The sequence below is a fragment of the Onychostoma macrolepis genome, chromosome 21 (genome assembly GCF_012432095.1).
Source record: "Onychostoma macrolepis isolate SWU-2019 chromosome 21, ASM1243209v1, whole genome shotgun sequence".
Taxonomy (NCBI): Eukaryota; Metazoa; Chordata; class Actinopteri; order Cypriniformes; family Cyprinidae; genus Onychostoma; species Onychostoma macrolepis.
In genome coordinates, this window is record NC_081175.1 from 3,742,501 (window position 1) to 3,767,727 (window position 25,227).

The 25,227-nt window shown below is 36.4% G+C and overlaps 1 protein-coding gene across 1 annotated transcript in view; it reads right to left on the reverse strand.

Moving 5' to 3' along the window:
• The window catches only part of gabra3 (gamma-aminobutyric acid type A receptor subunit alpha3), a 212,813-nt gene extending 187,850 nt beyond the window's left edge, over positions 1-24,963 (reverse strand). Inside the window, exon 1 of the mRNA XM_058759002.1 lies at positions 24,828-24,963. The gene's annotated coding sequence lies outside the window, so the exon portion shown is untranslated. The remainder of the gene's footprint in view (positions 1-24,827) is intronic.
• Between the last annotated feature and the right edge of the window lie 264 nt (positions 24,964-25,227).

Genomic DNA, 25,227 nt, shown 5'->3' on the forward strand with positions numbered 1-25,227 from the left:
TTATATTTTTAGAACATATATTAGCTTATATATATAAATATATATATTTATATTAGCGACCAGATAAACTTGACAGCACTGCATGAAAATTCGGTCTGATTTTCACATTGATATAGAAAAACAAAACAAAATTAAAAAAACACAGACGGGCTGAATAAAAATACAACTTAATTCTCTGACTGGAGGTGACACTTATTTCCGTGTCTTCTTGCTTATCACAGAGAAGAAAGGAAGTCAAAACAGTATTTGCATGTTTTTATTTACATGTTTGTTTGCACATTTTTGCATTTTAATCTGGACTGAAACAAGGCAGTCTAGAAAATAGATTATTATTATTATTGAACAATAATAATTTATAATAATAATTTGAATAATAATAATTTTCATAACCCATTGGCAGGTGTTTTTGCTTTATTAAAGCATTAATCTTAAATTTATATATATTTATTTGAAAGGAATGGTCAAACATTTCTAATTTAAAATTTTTGTATATAGGCCTAACATGAAATATAGGCTTATCTTCATATTTAAATCATGAAAGATAAATAAGCCAGTTTTCTAAAACTTTACAATTGTTACGGGTTGGTGGTTGTGGCGAAGAAAAAAGTAAACACTAATGAAAGACGGGAGAACAAACGGCTTCCACACACCTTTGCCATTTATTAACACAGTAGAACGGACCAAATACACTGGAGAACTCAAAGCTTATAAAGGAACAGGAACAAAAGAGCAAACAACGTAATCAAACTCAGGTGGAGACAATGACTGATAATTAATTAACAAGAAACGGAACTTAACCAAATAAGGAAAACGGGGACATGGACAGGCAGACACGTTACAACAATACAGTGTCAGTAGATATGTGCATTGGAGGATGGGAGGTGGTGGTTAGGTGAAACTACAGGTTTTGAAAGTCTGCTCAGGGCCCCCAAATTCTACGATCAGCTCTGTATATATTAGTGCTGCCAAAGATTAATCGCGATTAATCGCATCCAAAATAAAAGCTTTTGTTTACGTAATATAAGTGTGTGTACTGTGTATATTTATCAGTGGTGGACGAAGTACACAAATCAAGTACTTGAGTAAAAGTACAGATATGTATTATAAAATATTACTCCAGTAAAAGTAAAAGTACTGCTTTTTCAATTTTACTCGAGTGAAAAGTACAAAAGTACTCAATTTTTTATGTACTTAAGTAAAAAATTACTGATAGATTTATTTTGCAATTTTATATTGACTACTTTTATACTTTAAATATACATTTTATATTTGCGCATATTTTTATAATCCTACTGCTCAAAATACCTGGGATTTTCCCAAAATAACCACTATATGGAGTCAAGATATATATTTTGCTGTTAATATGGACTACGTTGACGAGAGTGACGTAGTAATGTTCACTGTGAAGCTTGTAATGTACCTGAGAGAAAACAGATTTGACCATCTAATAATTTTCATCAGTAAGAAAAAAAGTGTTTTAAAACTTGTTGTTTTGCAGATTTGCAAACATTTTAAGGAAAATATAATTATAGTTTCATGATTTTTTTTCTTCTCAAACCTTGTCTGTGGTGTAAAAACACCTCTGGCCAAATGCCCCCAGAGGGCATCACTTCCCACTTTGATAATTACTAGAGGTCGATAGTGGATTTTACCGCTAGGTTGGACCACACTGGCCAATGCCGATTAATCAACTGATAGTTTTCAAAATGGATACTGAAAGAAAGCTAGTGCTTTACTATTTAAAAATAAATAAATAAAAAAACAGTAACAGTACTGAACCATACATTGTAAATGAATAAAAATATTAATATTATTTACTATATTGATCATTAAAGTTATTTCATAGTTTGCTAATGTTAAAAGAAGAAACTTTAAAATTTTAAAAATGTAGCCTGTTAGTTGCTAATAGTGAATGTTGAAATGAACACACTCTAACAAGGAACAATACTTCTACAGTTTTCATTAACGCTACGAATGGACTCTTATTGTTAAGTATTACCATTTAATTTCAACAATCGTGCTTAAAGATGGCCATCTTTAAATATCTACACAAGGCATTCAAATTACATACATATGGATATTGTATGTGTACGCACACACTTTATATGCGTCTGTTTTTTAACACTTGATAATTATCTAATAATAATAAAAAAAAATGTTAGTTACACACCGGGAAAAAGCGCAGCGCTGCATCTAGGAGAACTCAGAGGTATCACACACACACACACACACACACACACGCCAGACGCTTTGCGTTCAATTCAAGTGGCGGTCTAAAACTATTTATTCAATCCCCAAACGGACATAAGTTTGCTTCAAGAATGAACAATGTGGCATAAATGAGTTTGAAGTTCGGTGTTTAAAAAAACAGAGCAAGCGGAAAGAGAAAGCGCGATCTATTACAGCTCTCTATATGAAGCATACAGACTTTATTAGAGCCACAGAAAGACAAACATTTTTCTGAAAAATGCACAATACATAATTTATAGCCTAGGGTGAAGTCATTATGTACATTCACAATGATTTGGGACAAATATAATGTAATTTAATAGAAAACTATGTGAATGGCGCTCTGTTCCGCGGCAGGATTTTCTGTCGGTTGTATTTAAATGCGAGTCTTGAGTTTCCTGCTCTGTGCAGTGCGCAGTGTCACGTGTCAAAATAAACAACACGTGCTGCCAGTGATTTCCACCTCTAGAGGCCATTCTCGTACTGTATAATGCCACCGGACCCTTCTCAGCCACTCCAGCAATGGTTGCAAACCGGAAAACTATTGGCATGGATTTTTGCCGATAACCAATAGATGAATCGGTCGACCTCTAATAATTACTGTAGCTACCGTGTTCTGAACACCACATTCATTCTTTTACCCTCAGATGTAATCTATCTAGGCGGTTGAATAAAATATTTGGACTTTATATTTAAAAATTTCCTAAACTTAGCACCAACAAGCTTAGCTAGACAGTTAGCATCAGCTAACAATATTTACTTATTTTCAGTATGGTTATGAATAAACATTCATATCTGTCTACTTGGCTAGTTGATCTAAACAATATAAAAATTTATACTGTTGATAAACAATATAAAAACAGACGTCACATAGGGCTACATGGTAGCATTTTAATAAAACTGCTAACGTTACAGCAGTGGGGAATATGAACGTGCATGAGTTATTTTATTTAATCTGTGTTATTTTGATGTCTCGTTTTTTGACCTAAAACATAGAGACACTGTTGATCTGTCTGCATTCAAGCATTATAGGGGGCTTAAATAGATCACCCTTTACAGCAGATTTAGTTAGTAGACAGTTTTGACCTAAATATGATTTTCAGTTACAATAATTAATCCTAAAATTCGACATTAGTAACTTACTCTTCTCAGCATCAGACGCGTGCGCCCTCATACGATCTCCCGGTTCTTACTTGTGAGTTCAGTTCACTGGAGACTCGCTTTAAATGGATCATTTGAATCAGTGAGTTGTCGACTCGAGAACAGCTGCAATCGGATCATTCCAATTCGTGAATGAATCGTTTGTTGCGATTTGCGAATCGATTTAACAGGTTCATTGAAAAGAATCAGTTTGTTCATGAATTAGACACCGCTTCTGCGTCTCGGAGCGCGCGATGTAGGCCTATTATAAGGAGTAACGATATGTTTTATGGGTTCAGGTCTGGTGAGTTTGCTGGCCAGTCAAGCACACCAACACCATGGTCATTTAACCAACTTTTGGTGCTTTTGGCGTGTGGGCAGGTGCCAAATCCTGCTGGAAAATGAAATCAGCATCTTTAAAAAGCAGGTCAGCAGAAGGAAGCACGAAGTGCTCCAAAATTTCTTGGTAAACGGGTGCAGTGACTTTGGTTTTCAAAAAACACAATGGACCAACACCAGCAGATGACATTACACCCCAAATCATCACAGACTGTGGAAACTTAACACTGGACTTCAAGCAACTTGGGCTATGAGCTTCTCCACCCTTCCTCCAGACTCTAGGACCTTGGTTTCCAAATGAAATACAAAACTTGCTCTCATCTGAAAATATGACTTTGGACCACTGGGCAACAGTCCAGTTCTTCTTCTCCTTAGCCCAGGTAAGACGCCTCTGACATTGTCTGTGGTTCAGAAGTGGCTTAACAAGAAGAATACGACAACCGTAGCCAAATTCCTTGACACGTCTGTGTGTGGTAGCTCTTGATGCCTTGACCCCAGCCTCAATCCATTCCTTGTGAAGTTCACCCAAATTCTTGAATCGATTTTGCTTGACAATCCTCATAAGGCTGTGGTTCTCTCGGTTGGTTGTGCATCTTTTTCTTCCACTCAACTTTCTGTTAACATGCTTGGATACAGCACTCTGTGAAAAGCCATCTTCTTTGGCAATGAATGTTTGTGGCTTACCCTCCTTGTGAAGGGTGTCAATGATTGTCTTCTGGACAACTGTCAGATCAGCAGTCTTCCCCATGATTGTGTAGCCTAGTGAACCAAACAGAGACCATTTTGAAGGCTCAGGAAACCTTTGCAGGTGTTTTGAATTGATTAGCTGATTGGTATGTCACCATATTCTAATTTGTTGAGATAGTGAATTGGTGGGTTTTTGTTAAATGTGAGCCAAAATCATCACAATTAAAAGAACCAAAGACTTAAACTACTTCAGTCTGTGTGCATTGAATTTATTTAATGCACGAGTTTCACAATTTGAGTTGAATTACTGAAATAAATTAACTTTTCCACGACATTCTAATTTATTGAGATGCACCTGTATATTCCCATTCATATTTGCATTTTTTTATCACACCAGGGTGACTAGGAACATGACTTTATCCAGTCATGGTTTCACAGGAATATAAATATGAGGGGGGGGAAAGGCCAAATTCCCTTAATCATCCATCACAATGAGTAAAATCAAAGAATGCATTTTTGTTGTGCAGCAAAAGATTAAGTTTCACAAATTAGAAAGTGGCTGTAAGAAAAGAGCTAAAGCATTAAAAAAAAATCACATTTCCACTATCAAAAACAAATTTGCCTGGAAGAGGACGTGAGTCTATTTTGTCTTAAAGCAAGGTGAGGAGGATAATTTGAGTGGCCCAAGACGCACCAATGATCACAGCTGAAGAACTGCAGAAAATAGAGTCTTGGGGTCAGAAAGCCTCAAAAAAAAAAAAAAACCTACATCACTACATGTTGTTCAGGAGGGTTTCAAGAAAAATTCTAGAAAAGAAAACACTTTCATCCAAAAACAAACTCCAGAATATTAATTTGCTAGACACTACTGGAACTGGAACTGGAACGGGACTGGCTTCTATGGTCAGATGAAACTAAAAAATTAGCTTTTTAACAGCAAACACTCAAGATGGGTTTGGTGCACACAGGGATCAAAAAAAGTATCCCATGTGTACAATGAAATATACTGCTGTATCTTTAATGCTGTGGGCCTATTTTTTTGCCAGAGATCCTGGATATTTTGTTGGCATCATGGCATCAAGGATTCTATCAAATACCAATAGATAAAAAATTAAAAACTGACATTCCATGCTAGAAATCTTACAATGGGCTGTGGTTGGATCCTCCAACAGGACAATGATCCACAAACAAACATCAAAATCAAAACAAAAATGGGTCACTGAGAACAAAACCAAGCTTCTGCTATGCCCATCCCAGTTTCCTGACCTGAACCCTATAGAAAATGAGTGGGGTGAACTGAAAGAGGTGAAGCACCAACATGGAGCTGGGAATCTAAAGGGTCTGGATTCCTTCTGTATGAGGGAATGGTCTCTGATCTCTTGTCAGATGTTCTCCAAACTCATCAAGCATTATAGGTGAAGACTCAGAGCGGATATCTTGGAAAAAAGGAGGTTGCAAAAAGTTTTAAATAAAAGGGTATGATTAATTGTGGCCAATGTGTACTAGAGAAAAAAACATTTATTTCATAATGAGATTTCACTCCTATTTTAAATTCTTATTTCTCCAATGAAAGGCTATGTTTTTGTAATTTTTAAAAATCAAAAATCAAAAGGGTTAATGATACAGATTTATTTTCACAGCCTTCTTTGATCATATTTACCAAGGGTATGAATAATTTTGAGCACAACTGTACAGTATATATATTGTAAAGCCTTTAGCTCGAGTTGCAGAAGGCATCGGATAACATTAGTGTTAGTTTTTTTTTTTTTTTTTTATGAAGCAGAAAAAGTTAGAAGAAGTTTGTTAGGGTGTTCTGGGTGGTTGCTTATTGGCCAAATCAAAAGAGCTTAGTGGTCTTAATGGTCTCTAAATAAGATTCAGGAACTCAATCAAAATCTTAATCAAGAGTCTTTTTACCCATTTTATCATGTGTCAGGCACTAAATCCAATCATTTAAAAAAGCATTAACACTACTCTAGAAAGTGCTTTGATATATAATTTTACAGTATTAAACTTTAGCGCTGAAGTTTCACATTTAATGTTAGGGTTTTATTAAAATTAATTACCATTACTATGAGCAATATTAACAGTGATGCCTGCCTCAGCAAGCACCACTAATTATTCAAAAGTATGTGGCAATTAGGATCACTAGAGCATGCTGCTATGACTGGTCACACATAGATGATAACGATGATAATGTTCGTTATTACAATTGAGACCAGCTGCTAGTGCAGTGCCAGCGCGCCTAGTGGGTGAAACCTGTCCTAATGCATTACTGCTCTGTTCTGAAGATAAAATGCTACACTACACCACTGCCACCTGTGCTTGTCGCTAAGCACTCTTATCTGTTTATATGCTCTGTTACCACACATTTGTCACCCCCATACACAACATACACCAGTGGTCCACTGAAAGCACACAGCTAATTTCAGTTGCACATGAGAGGTCTCTGAAGGTACTAATAATGAGAATTATCAATAGGCCGTCATGGGTGCCTGCATATCTAGTAGTGGTTGTCTAGGTAGCAAATCCTCATAGGGAGACAAGTGATTACTCTCTGTCAATAAACGATGTTGGGTTGAATGGAGATAACTGGATATAGACCACCAATTTTTGCAGCCCCAGCAGAATAAATAAAATCTCTCCCAAAAATGAACATTTTGTTTATTTACTCTCTCTAATGTCATTTGCGAGGCCGGTGGAGTTAATGATAATGAGCGACACCTGCGCCACTCGCCGGTCTCGAGTCCCACGGAGGAGCTCCGGAAGGATAAAAGGAGGAGTGACGACAGTGGAAGACGAGAGAGGACCAGGCCTGGACTTTTATTTTGTATTTTATGTGCAGCAGTCGTCCGTGAGGGGCTGCCGCTTTACTTTTATGTTTGTTTATTTTATTAAAACTTTGTTTAAATGTTCGCCGGTTCCCGCCTACTTCTTCCCGATCTACGAACTGTGTTACAGTCTTTATCTTATTTCCATCTCAAATTAAATGCTATTTTAACCTTTCTATCAGCAAACGATAATTCTGGAAAAAAAAACAAAAAAAAACGCAGAGAGCACAGCTCAGTGGCCAAGAGCGCATCTGATTGACAGATTAACCCACGAGCTCTTATATCGGTGATATTGTTAATGTTCTGGTTATTTTGTTTCAGTGTACAGTTTATTAATTTTGTGCAAAGCACAGTTAAAGTAGACATCAATCAGATCAACTGTGCACATGTGTTTTTCTTTATCTTGTTCCTTTCATGCAATAAACACATGTCCACTGCTGAGCTGTGGGCTATGACTAATTTCATGGACAATCCAGACAAAATTACAATTTAAAATCAATCAGAGCTACGGAGATGTATTGCAGTCTTTACAAATAAAGCTTCATATTATGAAAAGGCTACTTTCTATGACCTTTATTAGGTTCCTCCAATCTAAAAAACAGGAATCGAAAAAGAATAGAAAACAAAAGTGAGGAATCGATTCTTGGAATCGAATCCCATCGATTCCAGAACCAGGAATCGGAATCAGACTCGATTCCAAAAATGTCGGAATCGGACAGCCCTACTGATTAACATGTAAAAACATTAACATGTTTTTCAACAGCTTAAGCAGGATTGTATTGTTGTGCCCCCTCCCTCAAATATTATGGAAGTAAACAAAAATAGAACTTTAATAAAAGTAAATAAATAAATAAATTGTAATTAAATTGTATTATTTACAATTACAATTCATCTATATGTCATTTATAGCAGGGGTTCCAACCACGATCCAAGAGGCCCCCCAAAACTTCAAAAGTTTTTCAAAAATTACCCCAAAAGTTTTCCATGTCTGCTTAATCAAACACACCTGATTCAAATCATCAGCTCATTAGTAGAGACTCCAAGACCTGAAATGGGTGTCAGACAAAGGAGAGATGCAAAAGGTGCAGTGTTGGGGGGCCTCCAGGAGCGTGGTTGGGAACCACTGATCTATAGCAAAAAGGTAGCCAACAATTAGAGATCAAGTGGATATTTTAATCAAATGTTGGGTCAACTTGTCAATTTAGCCTATTAGACAAGGACTTGATCGTCCTGTAAGTGTAACAGCAGCAATTACCAGGCCTTTGGCTCCCTTTGCAGGCATTTGTAATAAGATGTAATGTTGATAAAAAAACAAAAAAAAAAACAAAAACAAAAACAATGTACACCATCACAAAATGTTTAATGGTTTTACTGGTTATGGTAATTGGTCACCTTCTAAATCCTAATGGAATATGTCCCAAAACACACTACAGAATGTTTTTTTAATGGTTAAAAGTTGATGGTTTGTAATGTTTGTAATGGTATTTGTGATTCATTTTTTCAGCAGGGTTGCCTCATTGTTTTTATATAATGCATTTTAAGTCATTTTAAAGGCTGCTGTTGGCTTAGGTAAAAATATTATCTTAATACTTATTTGTATATTATTATTATTATTTGAACGGTGTAACACTAATTTCATTGTCCTTTTTAGAGCTTTGGTGTCACTATTCTCTTTAACTGTACTTAAAGGTGTAACTTAGACATGGCACCATCAGAACATATTTCTCAAGGGGGACCAATTGTAGTATCTTTTTGCAAATTTTGTGGATGTTTAATATACAGTATTATGTTATATAGGGATACCATTAGATTATAGACTAAAAGACAACAAAAAGAAAAATATGAACTTGCACTGAAAGCAACACACCTCAAGTTCAGTTTGCAATATTTTGTTATTTGAAGAAAACAACACTTTATTGTGGTTTGTTTTTGGTCTCCAGACTGAAAAACATAAGAAGTGCCTACTGGAGCTGAACATAAACAAGGCATCTCTACTGATCACTGCAGACAAGAAGGGGAGGGAAGGAATCTCATTATAAATTGTGTTTTCTGTGCGTTAGTTCAGAATGGCTCATACTTCATCACTCCATCTCTATACATGAGCACCGCTACCGGCTGATGCTAATGCTGTTTATTCTGAGCATACCCTTCATCAGGATAGCTGGGAATAACACTGGGAAATCCAGTCTTTATTGTGTGCATTTTGCTAGTGTTTAGGAATAATGATTGTCACACCAGAAGACCATTCATGCGAGTCTGAAACAACAACATGAACAGCTGAGTTTCTTGTAGAATGTTTGTCTATGCTCTGATTACATGCCACAGCTTTTACAGCCAAATTTTTATTGTGTTTACAGGTGTAGCTCTCCTTTGGCAGCAAACTAGAGACCATTCTCACAGTCTTTATATCTTTACATGAAATATGAACAATGAATGCTGGGATAGGCTCCAACATCCCGTGACTCTACATCGAACAAGCCATTTGGAGAATGAATGGATGAAGAATGAAACAATGTCTACTCTTGCCCTGTCACGGTATCAAAATTCCAATAGTCGTTATCAGTACCAGTAAAATTACCCAGTTCTCTGTACCAATTTTGGTACCATAGCAAAAATTATTGCTAGTATTGTGTTTTTGTTTTTTTTGCTTGTTTTTTTAAATACAAACACAAATATTAAACAAATAAAAGTAGTTAATTATCAATGCTATTAAGTGAATAATACATAGTAATAGGTAGCCTACACAACAGTAAGTAGCCTAAAAATAGATATTTTTTTATATGGTTATCACTCCTGAAACTTAGCAGCATGGAAAAAATAAAAATAAATAAAGTTACACGCAGAAATCTCATATCATATTTCATATCACATTTCACCCTGTAGTACAAGCTCACTTAGTGAAACTGCCGTTATAATCCCGTTATAATCCAAAAAATCTGTCTATACGGAACAATGAATCTTATTTCGTGTTTATACATTGTTGGTTTTAGAAAAATTATTCCAGAGCATGCAGAGCTCACGATGAACAAGCTCTGGCATTTTGAGTGGATACTGAGGGAACGTAAAAGCCTCTGATTGGCTATTGCTTTCAAACGCTCAATCAAACATTTTTGTGATTGGCTACAATGCTCAACGCTTCAAAAACACTTTGTAAATAGAAACCTTTGACGTTCTTCACAGAGAACTCACATAAATACACACAGGAGCATTTGAAAGCAACTGCCTATCAGCGGCAACCGAGTGACCTGGTACTCAGTGTCAGTATTGTTGCGTTTTTAAAATGTAAGTATCAACTTGGAATTGAATTATCAGTACTTCTGACAACACTACCAAAAATAGTGTCTTACCTAGTATGATGAAGCACAACACTCATTTAACATTAATGTCTCTCAACACTGATAATCCTCTCTTCTGGCGTATCATTAGGTATACCTCAAAACTTAATAAAACCTTTGCATCATACATCATGTTGAGGTTTTAAGCAATGCTTCCTGAGAGCATGGAGTGCACTGGCAAAGAGCCATTAGCCAAAAAAAGAGGGGGAAAAAAATCACATGCACATTAGCTCATTAAAACTGATTAATTATGGCACACCATTAAGGTATTGCAACATTTAAAATGATCAGGGGAAATTGATAATTCCACACTATGAAGTGACTTCATGCCTTGACTTTATACACACAAAAAGATAGATATTACCTGGCCAAGCTTTTAATACCATTCTATGTCCAGAAGTTAGCAACTATACTTGTTAGCTAGGAATAGATATATGATTATATATGTCTCTCGCTTTCTATTTAGTTATTTAAACAAGCATGATTAAACAAGCCTGATCTGCAATTTTTAACTTTTTTAAGAAAGTCTGGAAGTTCAAATATCTATTTCGAAATATAAAGTGAATACAGAACAAACTGCATAACTGCAGAAGAAACATAGTAAACTCTTTTTGCCATAATACAAAATTACTCTGCAATATCTCTGCAGTACAATCTTGTTCTGTAACATCAAGTACATCACCACTTGTTTGCTTGCAGTTCTTACAACTGAATCGTTCCGGTTGACAGAATGTCAAGATTCTTCGCTCTTGCTAACACATTCACACAAGCACTGACACACACACAATTCTTTCTTCCTGGGTACAAAGACAGTTTAATAAATGGAGATGGCAAAAAGGGCAAAAGCAATTTCACTGTAAAGAGGAAAGAACAACATTGCCAAAGTTCTCCAGAGTGCAGTGCTTTAATTTTAAAACGAACCCAAACTTGCACAGTGTCAAGATAAATTTACACCCGTCTGAACATGTCTGCATGAAACAACCTATCAACGCTGTTGCATCAGCACTGCTTCATATGTGTCGCATGCAAGAGATGACAGGCGGACAGACTGAGGGCGAATGGGGTTTTAAGGCTTCTCGTCCTCAAATGTCAAAAAGCACATTTATGATACACTCACTCCAGTAAAGCTCTCTCCAAGGAATGAAGGCAAGAGATATCAGTGCTCAGGCAAGGCCGGTGGAACACAAAAGAGGTTCCAATAAGATAGATAATGAAAAGTCCTTCCATCCATGTGACAACTCCGAATGAAGTGATGACTTGAACGTAACGCTGCAGAAACATCTAGGTTGGTAATGAGGTAAAGAAGAGACATATCCACAGAAATGGAAGTGAAACCTAAGGTTTAACAACTAGTTTGTCTTTAAATAAATGAAGATGTACTTAAAGGAGTCATCGGATGCCCATTTTCCACAAGTTGATATGATTATTTAGGGTCTTAAAGGTGGGGTATGTATTTTTTCAAAAACGCTTCGGGGCCGAGTACCAAAACAAACTTGTAGCCAATCAGCAGTAAGGGGCGTGTCAGAATGATAGAGATGGCAGATAAAAAACAAAAGAGGAAAACGTGTGTGGAACAAAAGACGGCTTATACACCATATCTACACCAGACGCAACAGTTGTCGTGTTGCGCCGCACCGTACCAGCTAAAATCTGTCTACACTCATAGACAGCAAAGGCAAGAAGTAGGACCCGTGTAAATATCGGATCAGCTTTCCAGCGCTGGAGAGAACTGAAGGAGCGGGAAGGCATGTGATCGGATGCCGAGGTTGCTTTGTTTTTTCTCGATAGGTGAGTAACATTGGTTTCACAGAACTATTGTTGCCTGGTTTGCGTACGTATGTGTGGGGAGGAGCTATTAAAATAGGGGCGAGATCCTTTTGGGGTAGGGGCGTGTTTGTTTTGGTGATTTCAATTATCAACATTGGCTACCAGAAATCGCTTACCCCACCTTTAATGAAAGGTCTATAACATACTTTGGTTAAAATTTCTCAATGGTAGTATAAAAAACACCTTTTTTACCATGTCAAAATCAGCTCTGTTTTTAGCAAGCCTAAAAGTCCATGTTGTCCTGGATCACGAATGATTCGTGCGAACATAGACGAATTTAGGCAGATCGGGACTGGCGCATTCCCTTCAAAACGAAAGTAACGTTAATCCACTGCGTCTTCAGTGGCTCAGATATCGGGAGTTAATGACGACTGCTATGTTCATTATTACATCCAACAACAAAACACCTCAATCACTTAATCAGAGACATTCTTGTCTTCCCCTGCACCGGAGTCGACACGATGGCGGACAGCTCTTGGCTCACTCAGGGCGGGTCTAAGGTAAGGCAGCCTTGTCAATCAACCTTCGCAGAACTACATCATTCTGACAGGAATCTCAGAACAGCCTGATTTGAGAAAGGGGATTTTAAAAAACACTGGGTGGATTTTTATCATTATAGAATGGATGTGTACACACACTTCCAACACACATTTATGTTCAAACAACTTGTAAAGTGAATTTTGCATCCGATGACCCCTTTAATATATGTGTGGAGGACCAGAGGCGGACAAAGTACACAACTTCCTTACTTGAGTGAAAGTACAGATACCACTGGTCAAATACTACTCCACTACAAGTGAAAGTTGTAAAGACAAATTTTTACTTAAGTAAAAGTACGGAAGTACATGTTTTTAAAAGTACTTAAGTATCAAAAGTAAAAAGTAAATGCATTGTTTTATTGTCGCATTGTTGTATACTTACAATACCTTATGCCACTAATGCAACCTACTGAATACACTGATTAGCTTGTATTATCTTTGGAATTAAGAGCTTTTATGTTACCAAACCTATAGAAATGGAACAACTGAATGAAGATAATCATCTTTATTTTTGTATTTAACACCAGGAGTGTTAACTACATTGAACTCATTTTAATACTTTTTTAAAAGTTACAAAGTTCTTTTTCAAAGAGATATTGAAGTCTATGATATGGTTCATTTTAGGCAAACAAAGCAAACATTGAAAAAAAACAAACCTTTAGTCTCTTCAGAAAACTGGATCATACTCTCTCAGTATGGCCACGGGTGTGAAGGTTGCACCAAATAACCATCTTTTTGAATTTTGCCATCAACTGATCAGTGTTCATAAAATACTCAGAAATCAGTGAACTTCACAACATGTGGCTAGGGTTGGGTATTGTTTGAATTTTATCCATTCCGATTCTGATTCTGCTTATTGATTTCAATTCTTATTGATTCCCAGTTTAGATTCCAAAGTTTTCATTTAACGTACTTTTTGATCATTTGTTTGCACAGAAAAAGAAAAAAAGCATTTATGTGCAGTGTTTTGACAATAAAATAATGTTCAGATTCGTATACTTCCCTGACCAGTTTTTAGCAGCAATTTACCAGTAGGCCAAAGTTTATTTATATATATATATATATATATATATATATATATATTAGAAAAGTGAGGGCAGCAATTTTTGACAGATATATTAGCCTACCATTTGTATTGCCATAGTTTAACTACAAAAATCAAACTATAGTTAATATAATGAAACTATGGTAAATTTGTGGTTACTGAAGTTTTACTACAAATAGCATATGGTTACTATAGTGAGATAATAGTAAATTTGTTTAGTAAAAACATGGTTAATTTTCCAAAGGGCTTTAAAGAGTTAACACATGCCCTTTTAGAGCGCTTTTAGCTGTGCAGTAGCGCGGACGTTTACATTAGTTTAGCGGGGAAGATCCCGAGGTTGCCAGATTTGCGCAAAAAAAAAAAAAATCAGCCAAATGTCCATTCAAAGCAAGGCGGAAAACTTCAGGCTTAGAAATACTGTAACACTTGGCAACACAGGGAGGTACTGGCAGATCGCAGGCCGGATTTTCGCAGAAAAAAGGGTTCAGTGAATCTGAAAATGCACACACTGTAAAAACTGCTAAATATAACGACTTTCTACTTGGGGACCTTGATATAAATGTAGTTGAGTAAAAAGTACGATATTTGTCTTTCAAATGTAGTGACGTTAAAGTCGCAAGTTTCCAGAAAAAATAATACTCGAGTAAACTACAGATACTCAAAAAGTGTACTTAAGTACAATACTCAAGTAAATTTACTTCGTTACTGTCCACCTCTGTGGAGGACACAGTACAGAAAGCTGTATCTCTCAGACAGCAACAAGGAGACTGAGAAAGAAAATGCATTTTATTCTCAATATTCTGCAGAAAAATGGTGCCCAAGTCTCTTGTGCAAACTGTTGACCCTCCGTTTTTGGCACTCTGATTGGGTAAATATTCTCATTCACTCCAGTCCAGAGACTCACAATAAATGTTTCAGTCACACCTGCGCATCTTGTCTTATTTATATATGCATGGCACACTGCCAAAGAACAACTCTCTGTCAAACCAATGATCAGATGCGATAACAGCAATGCATCATTGTATGATGCTTTTTTAATTAAGCAATATACAACTAGTGAAATGCATTCCTGCTGATCCATTTTGAAGATGGCTGTCACACTGTAAAAAAATCTGCCAATGGGTTAAGCAAAATAATCTTATAGAAAACAAGATTATTTTGCTTACACCATTGGCAGATTATTTTGCTTGTTCTAAGTAAAAACTCACTTAATTTTCACTTGTTTTTTTCTGAAAACAAAACAATACTTTTTACTTGTCTAGAAAATCCTTCTTTATGTAAGAAGTTGTAGATATTTTGGCTGGAAACAAGACAAAAAATGTGAGTAAGAAAAGCATTTTTTTGCAGTGCAATATATGTAAACACTGAAAAGCTATGGGAAAGGTTCATACAGTTTGAAGAGGTCATAACCTACTTTTTTTTTCTTTTTTTTTTTTGCAATATTTTTAGCAGCAGAGCTTTAAAGGGAATGCATTTTACAGCAATTTTTTAGAAAGGGCTTTAGTATGCTGACAGTGTGATATGCTTGTTAAAACTATGCTCTCTAAGAGGGCTTTTAAAAACATCTGGAGACTCCGGTATGTTTTTATTATTTTGTTTTCCATCTAGCTCTTGGACATGATCCCAAACCAGCATTATCATACAGGGCTTATTCAAGGGCAACTAGTTTTTCAGACAACCCATCAATTAGCCCAGGAATAATCACAGTCATCGGGGTCAAATTCATACATGTTACAAGGTCATCAGTGATCCACTGCTACAGTTTGGATTTTTTGAGAATTAGAATTTTGCTGCTTTCTCTGCATAGCAATTAAACATATAATGATGCATATAATGAATACCATTATAATGAAATAAAAGACCTACACTGCAGGCTTATCGATTATAATAATGTGAGAAGGGCCATTCTTATAGGGCAAATTCTTGCATTCCTTTGGCTCTAAAGCTCTGATGATAGTCTATGAACACATGCACTAGATGGGTGTTTGATAGCATTTTACTGTTTTACATTTCACCTGGTATACCATGGTTACTATAGTAACTATTAGGGGTGTGCAGCAAAGCCAGTATTTGTATCTGTAACGATCACAAAATTATTTATGTCTGTATCTGTATTCGGATAAAACTGGAAGTAGGCAGTTTTGAACCGGAACTTCGTACAGTTATACTTGATAAGACTGTTATGTCTATGGTTTTACGCATTGAATTAATAAAGCTTTAAAAAAATTATATGGTTTTGCAGCCTTTTTTTCCGTAGTTATCACTGAAAAACTAATATATATATATATATATATATATATATATATATATATATATATATTTTATGATTATAACGTTTATTTAAATATCTTCTTACAGTCAGAGCCGACACCCATGTATAGGCAGTGCTTCGAGATGTAGTGCGGTTATGCTTCAGGGAACGCGAGTTCGAGTCCCATTTTGGGGACTTTTCATGTGATCCTATAAATAAATATTTAAATATCTTCTAATTAAAACAGTAAGGGTTCCTATGCAGTTTAGAAATATGGAAATTGATTTAAGTAATTTCCAGGAAATGCATAGAAAAAGGCAAGTGCAACAGCTATTTTATTTGCGCTTATTTCATTCATAGAGTTTACATTCATTTACTTCACACATTTGTTACTGCGTTGTAATTTTAGAGGTTTATGTAAAACAACATGATTTCCTTTGGCTCACCGGTTCCTGTGCAGTTTAAAAAAGTATTTCACTTTTACAACAGTAGCTATAGCCTATGGAAAAATATTTGTGTTTCGACTATTTGCCCTATTCAGTGTTCTAAAATATAAAATTAATTTCTAAAAATAAATTGATCATACAAGTAGAGAGCTTTCATGACAAATGTTTAGTAATCATCTGAACACGACTGAATTAATTCAAGGCGCACTTTTTCCTTACGCGGAACTCTTTAAGCAGTCTTTTTTTGAACTTCACTAAACAAATGTGCAAAAGATAAAGAAGCAAATGTAGGCCTAGTAGAAAATGTATCTGTATCTAAGCTGATTATTAGCCTACTCTTGACAGAGAGCTGGTTTGGTTTTTGAGAGACGCGCAACGTGGCTGTTTGATTGGTGATCGCGCTGTGCTCAGTCCATTCATCCGTGTATCATATCGTAGCCTATAAGGTTTAAATCATTGCCTTTTATATATACACAAATAATAGAACGTGTATGATGTATTATTTTAGTTGATATTACTCTTGCCAAGCTCTGATTTCAGAGAGATGCACGGAGAGGCAACAGCAAGCCGTGTTTGATTTGTACTCTTTTCATTCATAAAGTTTAAATTCATTCACTTCACACACTCATTATTGCGTGACTTTAGAGGTTTGTGTGAAATATCGCACTGATCCCCTGGCTCACCTGTTATCTAGCAAACACCAGACTGTGCTGCAGCCTCAGCCGAATATTCGGACAGAATTATTTGTTATTCGTTATTCGTTTTTGAAGCCATTATCCGTGCCTTTCTGAATAAGGTATTTGGCTTCCGGCACAACCCCTAGTAACTATAGGGCTGGGTAAAAAATATAAATTTCTCGATTTTAATCGATTCTCACTTTTATGAAACGTTATTGATTCTTAAATCCCAAGAATTTATTGGTCTAGCCTGTTTTCAGTTAATAAACGGAACAACATAGTGCGCCTCAAATCCAATAAATTGCAAAAACGTTGTGATTTTGTTACTTTTGATATGAAACAAAGTCTCAGATTTCAAATTCTGTCCATTTTTTTTTTTTTAACATTCAAAAAATAAATAACATTTCGGCACTGTCTAATGTGGAGTGAAAGATCGCTGTACCTCCTTCAAGAGAAGTTCAAGAGAAGTGGCAGCACGAAGCGCATGTGAGTGGATAATCTCCTCTGATTTAATATCAGCACCAAATAAACATGAATGAATGTATAGTTAAGGCATGTTAAAAGAAAAAGTACAACAACAAAATATTGCTGATTTAAAGGGGTCATGACATGGGAAATCAATGCCTTGATCTTTGGGCATATTCGAGGTCTTTGTACCTCCTCATTATAAACAAAGCGTTTATTTAATCAAGCTTCAAAAACGGCTCGTTTTGGATCCGAGGGGCAAGGTGACGTCACCCAGGTGCAGTCGTTTGCATAAACACTGCCTCCAGAGCAAGACATTGACAAATAGTCTTCTTCTCACCATAGGCCCCGCCCACTGATGTTCAGCCAATTAACGGCTAAAACTTGATTACGCTGAATGCTAGTGTCACGTTGTGGAATGCTCCACTCGACAAATGGAGTAAAAGAGCGTTCGCTTTGACACGTTTGGTTTATACAGCTCATTCACGTCTTTGTGCAGATATCAGAAGGATCCCAGCATAAGGAACAGGTGGATACTTTATTTTAAATGGCACCCCAGATCATGTCAGAGGAATGTCCGGAGTGTTTTGCTTTGTAAATGAGGCACAGTGTCATGGAGAGTTCACAAAAAACATGCTTACACTTTATTTTAGGGTCTCTTAACTAGTTGCTTATTATCATACATAATACTAGAATATTAGCCATTTATAAGTAGTAATTAAGTACATATTAATGCCTTATTCTACATGACCTTATTCTACATCCCTAATCCCACCCAATATCTAAACTTAACAACTACCTTACTAACTATTAATAAGCAGCAAATTAGGAATTTATTGAGGGAAAAAGTCGTGGTTAATAGTGAATAAGTGTTCCCTATTCTAAAGTGTTACCAAAAACATTTGTTGAAAGATGAAGCGGTTCTATATCTGACTGCATCTGCATCACAAACCGTAAGTAAATGATTTCATAATGCTTTGTCTGGAAATTACCATTTTAATTTGATTATGTGAAGTTAGCCAATTATAACAGTAGCCGATCACTGAGAAGCCTTAAAGGACACGCCCCTTTAAGTTAATCTACTGGAGTTTTAAAACTGTAGTTGTGAATAAATATGCTTTACAAGTCTAAAATAATATTACTTTGAAAAATCTTGAAAATTAAATGAATTAACGCACATTTTAAAACCAAACAATGATTAAGTAAAATGAAGTCATTTTTTTATACCGCATTTTCTAAAAGTGGCCCCAGAAAACAAAATTTCAGTATCTCTGGTCTAGTTGATTTTGAGAACATGTAGTTTTGCACATTCCTAGTCAATTTGGAGCTTGGCTGTCTCCTCCTAGATTATCAAGACTTGAGTGTTCCCTCTCGTAAATCCTCCTGGAGGAGGAACATTTTGTGGAATCTGTCAGGTGTAACCGCCACTGAGGAAGAAAGCCGCTCTAACGTTTTGTCTCACAGATGACTGTCACCTAAAGGGTAAACAAAACGCAAGATGCCTATGCTCTGGTGGGACTCGTGGACTTATCAATACCATAAGTCAAGTGCCATGTGCGTCACTGTGCATTATCTCTCCTACCAAAGCACTTTGGCCCAACAGATGTGACAGGTTTCAAGTTCTCTGCCCTCACTTGCATGCACTATGTAAACAACATATCTGTTAGCCAACAGTTTAGTGATATCATGTCATTTTCAGATACCTCAATTTGATAACCTGCCGCCCTCCCATTGACCAACCGCATTTGATGCCTCAGGTTTGATCAATAGCTAATGCAATCTGAAACTCTATCCATCATACTGATTGATGCCAACTAAAATCATAATACCATTATCATTATCTGCCTCACCACCAATCCCAACTGACTCTACATTAAATAATGAGTGGGGAAATGATTAATAGGGAAGAAATAGAAAGTAAAAAGTTGACTGGGTTCTGGCAGGCAGGAGAAAATTAGTGTAGTGCAGTCAACACATAGTTAATGAGACTAGTGCAGCCACAAGGCTAGACGAATGAAAAGTAGAGAAATGACCAAGGTTTGAGTAATTGTCCCAATCTGTGCCTGAAGCCCAATATGGCTAACGGGTTGAATTTTTATGGACGAGTACAGGTCATTATATGCTTGTGAGCAGGCAGCCACCAAAAAGTCTGTGAAGAAGATAAGCAGTTAAGCAAGCTATGGGGAGAATGTGAGGCTGTGACCTGGATTTTTTTGACCTAAAATTAATTCCGTCCTTATCTTTGACTTTGCAAGTCTTCTGTTTTCCCTTTTGTCTCTTCAACTTCCAAGTTCAGCTGTCAATAAAAAATTGAACAAAGAAAAAAAGGACTTGCTTAATGAGAGCATGTTCCCTTCAAACTGGCCTTATCAAACACAGTTTATCGATATTTATTTGAGGCAGTTTTGACTAAGAATCAAATGAAGTCCAAGTACCCTTGAAGCTACTTAATGAACATTATGTGCATGCTAAAATGTTTGACAGCTACCTTTAGAAGATGAGAAGTGTTGGCCACTGAAGTGTAAAACCTATGTACTGGCAGGGAACAAATTACCATATTTTATTTCTTTTGGAAATTAAAGAATCTAAACTAACTGAACTAATAAATTTGTCTTCTTATCATTCACAGGTGAACTGCACTGAATTTTCTTGCACATATATAAGATATTTGCATGTTAAGTGGTCTTTCCGAATTGTACAAATGCATTAAATAGATGCAAATAAGATTTGCATTGGCTACAACAGCTCTTTAGGTGCATGGGCTGAATCAGTGAGTCATGAGTGCTCTAGGCTAACTCTCATTTCTCCTTTCACATATATCTGTCTACTCACTGCTTGTACTAGTGAGTGACAAGCTCTTGACTGACCCCGGTAGAGTCTTCTTGCCATTAAAAAGGCTCACCTAGTTTACCTTCTGTCAGAATTGATTAACTTTTCCTTTCTGGTTATGCGGCTGAAGGGACAGTGATTTAAGCGCAAGCTGACATCTCTAACACAATCACACTAAAGTAAACCTATCTATTTTACTGTATGGTAATAGTTTGGGTTATGATTTGTCTTGGTTTTCAAAAGCATTGTGTCTTTTGTCTTGTGTTTCTGAAAATGTCTAATAATAAAAAAGAAAATAAGTTTAACAAGTAAAGTGTATCGTTCTCCTAAAGTGAGCAGTATTGGGGAAATTTTCCAAAAACAAACAAACAAACAAAACAAAACAAAAAAATCATTTGACCATTCTGACCCATGCTAGTATGTCAGTCAGACACAACCAGGCCAGGTCTGACATGAGACACATGACATGTCTTGCTGGCACATTCTCCTTTGTGTTTTCATCCTGCATGCTGACCACATGCAAATTTCAGTGGGGATTGTCAAATAATCCTACTTCAGAGGTGTAAAAACTGCTGAGTCATCTAGGAATACCAAATACTAAGGATTTGGAGAGCTCAGACACATTTTTCTGCGTTAGAAAAAAAGCAGTGCTTTTCTTCAGCCATCCCAGTTTGACGTGTAAATCTGGATTTTTCACTTCTTTCCAGCATAGCCGCCCACTAAAAAAGAGGCTCTGAGCTCCAAGCACTTGAAAGGTTGAAGTAACGGTGAAAAGTCTGTTTAGAGACAGTCACAGTTAAGAAGTCATCTTGTTATATGCCTCGCTCTGCCTACGTGATATTGAAAACAAGGTGTAAAGGGTAGGGCAAGGTTAATAGCAAAACCCTGCAACTCCACGGTAGATGAGTCATGGCTCATTTAGATTAAAACAGGTGGTCAAATGTCAGAGAGTCGAAGAGGGTATAAAATTCTAGAATAACATTGCCTCCCTCCAACCTTATGAATAAATAAATATATAAAAATTAATTCAATTTTAATATGCAAATTTCAGTTGCCTGAATAAGGACAAGCAGCTTTGATATCTTGGGGACAGAAGCCAGTTTTAAAAGTTAGGAATAATGGATGGTTGTGACAAACAACAGTACAAACTAATAATTCCTCCCAGTGACTTTAATCACTTTGGCACCATTCCTTTAAAGTGAAATGCTAATGTACAGCATTAATCTTTCCTTGAAGTTAGTGGAACCAAAGCTAGAGAGAATAAGAGAGAGAGAGAGAGAGAGAGAGAGAGCAGACATAAACTGTTGCTCACTCCTCTCAGTTTTGCAGAAGTGCTGAAAGTGGGTTTATTTTCTTGCTTTGAGCACTGCATTTGGAGCTATAATTGTAACTCTGGCCTGAGCCGAGCTCACAGGCTAGTTGAAAATGGCTCCCTTGAGGGAGGAGTCTTCTGGAGCTCACAGACCTTCAGCTTTCAGCACTTAACCTGCCATGTTTCTTATCTACCACTGCCCTCATTACCATGGCCTTGCCAAGATATCTGGGCTATGGTCTTCACATCTTTAATGTGGTTTTCAATCTGTTCCAGGCCATTTCACAGCTGTACACCTTGTCTCTCAAGGCTTGGGATACACACCAAAAGCAATGCAATATGAGTTAATTTCTCCTACTGTTCAACCTTTAGCATAAACTATTATATAAAAAAGTTTAAACATATTTTCTGTATTTCTAAAGGCAGTTTATTCAAATTAAATTAAATAAAATAAAATAAAGGCATTGTCAATTTAACTGCCACAGTGCTGCTGCAACAAGCATTTCCACAGGTAAGGCCTTCTGGAGATGAGCATCTCTCCTCGGCAAGCAGCTGTGCAAACGTTCTGCATCACATCCTGGAGCTCAACACACAGTCAGTTTTGTTAAAAGTGGTGAACACTAAATTCTGTCGCCAGTGCTGATGTCACTTTCTTTCTTATTGCAGCCTTTGATCTTGAAATTAGCTGACAATAAATAAAATGCAGGACATCTGTTGCTTTCAGTGATGTGAACTCTATTGAATTTATATTCGTTTTGCAGAGACACATTTATGTGGCCAGGTCTTCTCCTATAAATATGTGTCTGTCTAGCTTAATTTCACTCTCTTTCTTGAACATCCTGTTGTTGTTATAATTTGTTATGATTCTCCATAAAAATGTATTGAATCATGACGAATGTTTTGTCAATGTGTAGCATGAGGTAGTTACCTTGTAGATCCAAACCCATATTGTTTTCTTCTGTAAAATACAGATGTCGCGAAAAAAATAAAAAATAAAAAAAATCACGCAGCTGTAATCCACAAGGCCTTTTGAGCTCTAAAAATTACCTTCAATTACCACCAAAGTAGTCTGCAGTCTATATTCCAAGTCCTACAATTTTGTCAAGAACAAAAAATTAAATGTGAATAGTTTTTTCAATGAGCATCATCTCCAAATCCCCCACCAAACTCTCATGTAATGCACATGCACTAAAATGTCATCGAATGATAATGTATGTGGACCTGAGCAAGATTTTTTTCCAATCTCTGTCAATTTTACACTTTCCTATCAAAAGCCAAAAGACCCATACATAAATAAATCTCACTTTCGTCAAACATGGCATCTTAAAACACATCCATTGCAAGGCTGATAGTAAATATGCTGAACATCATTGGTTTTAACATGTCTAATGATCATTCACAATGAAACTTACTTGACCTGCAAGTGTGAATGAGATTTCAAAAAAACTGCAAAGACGATGAATTTAACATTATCATTCTGTTCCTCACAAAACCTATGATATGACATTAGGATATTTGGAACATGCTACATGGACATCAGAAAAAAAGAAAATAATAATAATAATAATAATACAAATAATAAAAAATTAATTAATTTAAATAAATAAATAAATGTATGTATATATATATATATATATATATAAGAAAAAAGACATATTTGCCACATCATCCATCCATCTTCCAAACCACTTGTCCTATAGGGTCAGATGGGGGAATGGCCATTTGGGAGCAACATCATGATGATTAAATAATGACAGAATTTTTCTTTTGGGGTAAATATTCCTTTAACAGTTTGTTGCAAGCTGCAACAATTTTTATAAGCACCATGTAAATGCAGGACCTCCAGTAGCTACACGATAATAGTGTATTCATACATACCCAAGGCGCTTGTTTGCGCACTAAACCCCCCTTTTCTCTCTCTCGCTCTCTTTTAATAAACAGTCAGACGTCTTCCACCCATTTGAAAGCAAGCTCACTTGCATTAGAAACCGGTTGCATAAGCGATTTACTGTTGAGCTCATAAATGAAGTAACTCCATGAAGACTATAATAGGCTATCTATTGGCTGAAATGATTTGTCACGATGTGAAAACCAGCAGACGGAACAAACTACAGAAAACGCACGCGCAATCCAAGTGTTATCTCTGACACACTGGGATCCGATCGATCGAATTTCCAAGGCTAAGCTGTATTTTATTGTATTATTTATTTATTTTGAACACTGAATTTATTCGTAGGAATATTACAATATTTAAGTTCCGAATATGACGACAGTAGCACATTCCTTCTCAGGTAACACATTTGAATTTTGTATAGAAATAATCTTGGAGAATCCTAAAATGTAGTAAGTTTTCATTCAAGGTTATACGCTACTACAAGAGTAATCAATTCTCTTTCACATTTTCCATTAACAAAACAGACGACTATAAAACGCACAACTCATAGTTACACGTTGACTTTTACCTCAGTAAAACAAAAGCTTTATGTCGCATCATCAGTATATTTCAACAGTGTGAATAAAATAGCTACCGATCGACAGCGTGACTAAAAATGATCTTAATAAATGGGGAAAAAATGAATATCTGTAAAAATATTTAAGTGATATCATCTCAAAGTAGCAGTCGTCAGTCTTGTCCGTGATAAGCTCTCGCTCCTTGTCAGGTTCACCTCAGTGTATCTGTAGGCTGCTGTGGCGAGAGGAGACCTGTTAAACCTTAAAACAAATGACGTGTTCCTCTCAAAAACACACTTACTGGTGAATAAAACACTGCGGGATTTTACGAAGACATGTCTTTAACGGCGTTTCCCTGTCTTTATATCTATATGACACGCATTTTACGCATCATTCAGTCATTATAATATGAAATGTACCTCACCAGAGATAAATCCTTTTTTTCTTCCGACGGACTTCAGACACTTTCTGAGCTCTGGCAGCTGATTTCCCCCTCTGTCTTTCCACTTATTTTCCAGTAAATTCTTTCATGTCCAATGGGTGAATTTTGAAGTATTTGCCTCAGATGCTGAAATCAGGGTAGTGGGGGAGCGCTAGTAACGTTGGAAAGCCTGCCCTCCTCAAACGAACCTTCCCGCCCCCTCCTTCCCTCACTCGCAGATTGGTGCTAGATGGCAACAAATTTCCCGCTCGGAGGAGGGTTTGAATACATCGCAGCCGATCGTTTCCAAGCGCTTAAATGAAGGCTACGGTGACCCTTTGGCAGAGAAATCAACAATTAAAGTAATAGTTCAGCCAACATTATGCTATTATTTTACAACTCC